General features: G+C 45.7%; 1 non-coding gene and 2 pseudogenes across 1 annotated transcript; 1 reads left to right on the forward strand and 2 right to left on the reverse strand.

The window, feature by feature from the left end:
- The first annotated feature begins 231 nt into the window (after positions 1-231).
- Positions 232-395, forward strand: LOC146486893 (U1 spliceosomal RNA). Its single transcript, XR_014858796.1, has one exon. It is a non-coding gene; the product is annotated as a U1 spliceosomal RNA (small nuclear RNA).
- An 850-nt stretch (positions 396-1245) lies between these two features.
- Positions 1246-1364, reverse strand: LOC146486894 (5S ribosomal RNA; annotated as a pseudogene).
- Positions 1365-4861: 3497 nt separating this feature from the next.
- On the reverse strand, positions 4862-4980 carry LOC146486895 (5S ribosomal RNA; annotated as a pseudogene).
- Positions 4981-5511: the final 531 nt, after the last annotated feature.

The raw sequence follows: 5511 nt of genomic DNA on the forward strand, positions 1-5511 counted from the left end.
CACTCGGACCGAAAAGAAGTTTTTTGATTCCTTGTGGCGTTTTTTGTTTAGTAATATTGGGTCTATTTTTGCAGGCGATTTTAATTGCGTGCCGGATGTCACGCTAGATGATAGAGAGGCGATGACAGGTTTGGAAACAAAGCTGTATTGCAACTTCATTCGTTTACAAACGTTTACAACGGATATAGAGGTAAGGCAATTTTTCCGTTGTTGAGGGGCGCAAAGCATTTCATACTTACCTGACGCGGGAGGTACTGTGATAGAGGAGGCAGTCCTCTCAGGGTGAGGCCCTTTCATTGCACTTTGATTGGGTTGACCCTTACGATTACCCCACATGTGGGTAACTCGAGCGTATAATTTCTGGTAGTGGGGACCTGCGTTCACGCTAGTCCCCGATGGTTGCTAGTTAATGTTCAACTACCAAGTGTGCGATTTTGTTTTGTTATGTTTCAGATGGAGTACGAATGGTTGCAAGAGCAGAGCAGCGAGTGATTTATAGGCGTGGACTGACTGGTGTAATTGACGAGAAAGGAAAAAGGTAGGTTTGCTTTTGTTATGCCCTTCTGTTGCTTTACTGTACCTATAATTCGACGAGACAATGGCAATTACTAACGTTTTTCAACTTACTTGTAGCGTTAAATGAATGAATTAACTGACCTGTGAGCGAGCGATTGTGGAGCTGTGTTAAATACGGGAAGGAACAAACGAACAAAACGCTGGCTACCAGAATGAAGTTCGTCTGAATCGTGAGTAGATTTCCTTGTTGCTGGATTTGTTTAGCTGAAGGAGCTTTTCAAGTGCTCGTTTCGTTGCAAAAAATTTCTGTCCCCGCGCGCTGATTTCCGGTCATTATTAATTAACGGTTAAAAAGATTGCGCTGTTCGTTGTGTTTGATTGTAGTTAAATGAATGATTGCTTAGATTTTCCTCGCCGTGTCTTTCATTTCCACGTCTATAAGGTGCTGGAATTTCATTGAAATGGAGTCTGTGTCGTCTCTGTTATTGTTGCTTCAAATAATTTGCTGTCACAAAGTGTTAATTTGATGTCATAGGCGAAATTTAACCATTCTCGCGTGCTCACGAACTCGGACCGACATTGCGCCTGTGTTCGACCATTGAATGGGTTTGTTGCGAACTAAATGGTTCGTAGGCCTTTTATGTTTTCTCTGAACTGTTTCGAGAAGGCCGTATCGATCTTTCGCAAAAGGAAAAATCGTTGATTGCTCGCAAAAAAACGTAAAAGGAAAGCATACAACACGGGGTATTCCCAGGCGGTCACCCATCTAAGTACTAACCTTGCCCGACAGGGCTTAACTTCGGTGATCGGACGAGATTTGGTGTTTTCCCTGTGGTATGGTTGTAGACAAGAGAAAGGGGCACAAATTTACTGCTTTATTGGGAAGGTGTCACAGCCCACATCTAGCTTTTTCCCTAGAGTAGGTCGTGAAAGTGACAAAGTGATCGCATTTCGTTCTACTAAGCAGCTAGCCCATGACAACTCGCGTGAAACGCGGAATCAGCTGCAAATCAGCAACGTAGGTTAGTGGCATACGAGTGCCTCGTTTCCGCGAAATCACTTTCTGTTCACTTTCTTGGACAAATTGTCAGCAGGTAAGGTATTAAACGTGACTATTTGTCGCTATCAATACTGCCAGTTTGCTCGTAGTTTAGCAGCGTGTCGTGTCTGTTAACTGTTGGTGGTTAAAGTACAACTTCACTAGTCAGTAGAGAGCTAACGAACGGGGGCCAGCTGTGCAACAGAAGCTAGAAATGCGACAATTTTCAGGCCACCATATCTCGAGGCTAGGGGACAAGAACCACCCTTCGTTCCACGAACTTGTTCGCTATCCCTTCTTGGCCATTTGGCCAAGATTTGTGTTAGCAGTTGTGAGGCGAAGCTCTACTAGTTTTTATCCAGAAACTGTGATTTCCTGGCGGAAGCCCTGGCCATTTGGCCTCCAGTTTTTCTAATGCCTATTTTGCCTTGTTTAAACGGCAGGTACGATGCCGGAGCATTCTGTTCATGATCATGATGTTTTTGTCGCAGCCTTGCCGCAGAATGCTCCTGTGCCTATTGAAGTAGATGGTTTGTACAAAGATGTCTCTGATAATGAAAACTTCTCCGACTGCAATTCTGAATTTGTGGATGAGGCTGCGCGCTTAGAGCGCAAATATTTTGATTCCTTGCATGTGGAAAACTCTCCGGAGAATGCTGTCTATTCTGATGCCAACGCGCCGGTAGATTGAAATCATCCCAAAGGTACTTTGCTTAGCGATTGCGAGAAAGAGCATTTCCATGCACTTAATGTCACTCCGGACCATCTGTGTTCGGTGTTTTTCAAGACTAATTCTTCCATGCCGGGTTCTGAAGTGTTTAATCTGCTCAAGAACGAAGGTTTCTTGCTAGAACACATCCGCTGTCTTCAGCGAAAGCCATCCGGCGAGATCTTTCTTACATTCCACAACGCGGAACTACGTAATCCTTTCCTGGCAAAAATGTCTCTGGTACGCCGCCAGTGAGGCCAATCGACAAATTTTGTGCCGAATACAGCGAGGCGGTCATTCACCTTTTTAACAGTGTACGACGCGCCGTAAAAACTCGCGGATTCTGCCATTATTCATCATTTGTGGCCTTATTGTGATGTCGCTTGGCATCGGCGTGGGACATACAGGGATGGTGCTCATCCTGGTGTTTTTAACAGTCTCCGGCATTATCAAGTTCATGTCCATCATGCGATTCCAAGCTTCCTCCATTTCAGTAAATTTTTGCTACGCTTAAATCATGACGGCCAAGTGCCCACGTGTAGAAAATGTAACCGCTCGGGGCATAAAGCGGCAGAATGCCGTAACATTGAATGTTTTAACTGTGACGGGCTCGGCCACACTTCTCGTGTGTGCGTGGCTGATGTACTGCTGCAATAGTAAGAGTGGGCAACACCTCGCCTGCTCATGCCCCTCATCCTGGCATCGTCAAACTCGCCGACACTCAGCCCAAAGTTAATCAACTGATGACAAGAGTGCCCGTGAAGATGAACAGGGTGATGGTGAAGGCCCCACCGCCGCTAATGCTGCTGTTTACGATGCCCTGTTCCTTTTGGTGCTAAAAACCTGTGGCCTGGAGAAAACTTCACCGTTATCTCTGCTGATGCGTCTGATCAGCCGATGCTCGAGGATACCGCTGCCGGTTCTCCCTTAGTGGTTTCTGATCCCCGAATCCTGTGGTGAGCGATCTGGAATCTACTCTGACTGGCGGATTGGCAAGCTCAGCACCGAGTACCTCTGGCTCAACCTCGCTCATATATTCGCAGGATTTTCTGCGTCCTGTTGCTGATCAACCCTCGGATTCTCCTGCTTGTTCCTGTTGCGGTATCTCTTTCTGCATCTACCCCTGAGTCCGTGCCTGTTCTGTCACCAGCGTCAAATGTTCCTAGTGTGTTGCCTTCTGAATCTCCTGTGTTGTCTGAGATCCCTCAGTCTACAGCTTCTTGGGCTGATATTGTGGACCATATTCCTGTTCCCGATCTTTCTGTTACGGTTGAAGTGCCTGTGAGTCGTCCTGTGGTGCCTGGTGGGAAACCTCCTGCCTCCACGACCAGCTGGACGCGTTGCGAGGAGAAAACCAGCACCGATTGTCAACACAGCAGTGCCAACACGGAAACCTACTTAGCCGTCGCGTGTCGTCGTGCTGCAGTCGCAAAAATCTGTGTCTGATGACGCGGCTGTCGTGACGCCTCTTCCTGAGAGCAATGAAGATAACATGGTTGTTGAGGAAAGTTCAAGGAAGCGTAAAGACCCCCCCAGCTGAGCCTTGAAGCTCTTTACGATCAACTCTCGTGGTTTTGGTCGTAGAAAAGAGCACTTGATCTTTGATTGCACGAAACAAAATGATATTGTTTTTGTTCCAGAAACTTTGATTTCCGATCTAAGTGAAATTGCTCGCTTGTCTGCTGGATGGTCGGGGCCGAGTTTTTGGTTTCCGGCGATCGGCAGACGGGGGTGTTTCTGTTTTGATTTTCAAAAATTTGAATGGCAAAGTTTTAAATTGGCGTGAAGACTCAGCTGTAAGGGTTCTTACTCTCCTTATTGAAATAGGAAGCTGTAGGATTAATTTTGTTAATGTGTACGCGCCCACCAACTTGACAGAGTGAAAGATTTTCTTTGACAACCTACATTCTGTTGCTTTACTGTACCTATAATTTGACGACAGAACGGCAATTACTTACATTTTACAACTTACTTGCAGCGCAGCGTGAAATCAATGAATGGAGCTGTCAAGCGGGCGATCGTGGAGCTGTCTTAAATGCGGGAAGGAACAGACGAACAAAACAGTGGCTACCAGAAAGAAGTTCGTCTGAATCGTAAGTAGATTTCCTTCTTGCTGGATTTGTTTAGTTGAATCAGCTTTTCGAGTTGTCGTTTTGTTGCAAAAAATTTCTGTCTTCTGTCGCGCTGATTTCCAGCCATTATTAAACAACCGTTGAAAAATTGCGCTGTTTGTTTGTTGTGTTTGATTGTAGTTAAATGAATGATTGCTTGATTTTCCTCGCCTTGTATTTCATTTTCACGTCTAAACGGCCCTGGAATTTTATTGAAGTCGAGTTTGTGTCGTCACCGTTATTGTCGCTTCGAATAATTTGATGTCGCAAAGTGTTAATTTGATGTCATAAGCGAGATTAAAACATTGTTGCGCGCTCACGAACTCGGACCGCACATTGCGCCTGTGTTTGAGCATTTGAATGGCTTTTTTGCGGACTAAATGGTTGGTAGGCCTTTTATGTGTTCCCTGAACTGTTTTAAGAAGGCCGTATCGATCTTTCGCAAAAGGAAAAATCGTTGATTGCTCGCAAAAAACGTAAAAGAAAAGCCTACAACACGGAGTATTCCCAGGCAGTCACCCATCCAAGAACTAACCCTGCCCGACAGGGCTTAACTTCGGTGATGGGATGAGAACCGGTGTTTTCCCTGTGGTATGGTCGTAGACAAGAGAAAGGGGCGGAAATTTACTGCTTTATAGGGAAGGTATCACAGGACACATGTAGCTTTTACCCTAAAGTAGGTTGTGAAAGTGACAAATTGATCGCGTTTCGTTCTTTTAAGCAGCTAGCCCATGACAACTCGCATGAAAAGCGGCATCAGCTGCAAATCAGCAATGTAGGAAAGTCGCCTAGAGGGCCTCGTTTCCACGAAATCACTTTCTGTTCACTTTCTTACACAAATTGTCAGCGGGTAACTATTAAACGTGACTATTTGTCGCTTTCAATACTGCCAGTTTCCTCGTAGTTCAGCAGCGTGTTGTGTCTGTTATTTGTTGGTGGTTTAAGGACGTCACAAGCCAGTAGACAGCTAACAAATGGGAGCCAGCTGTGCAACGGAAGCTGGAAATGCGACAGTTTTCGGGCCACCATACCTGGAGGCTATGGAACAAGAACCACCCTTCGTCCTGCCAATTTGTTCGCCATCACTTCTCGGCCATTTGGCTTAGATCAAGTGGTTGGTGTTCTTGTTTGATTTT

The sequence above is a fragment of the Pavona decussata genome, unplaced genomic scaffold (genome assembly GCF_977016875.1).
Source record: "Pavona decussata unplaced genomic scaffold, jaPavDecu1.1 SCAFFOLD_19, whole genome shotgun sequence".
NCBI lineage: Eukaryota > Metazoa > Cnidaria > Anthozoa > Scleractinia > Agariciidae > Pavona > Pavona decussata.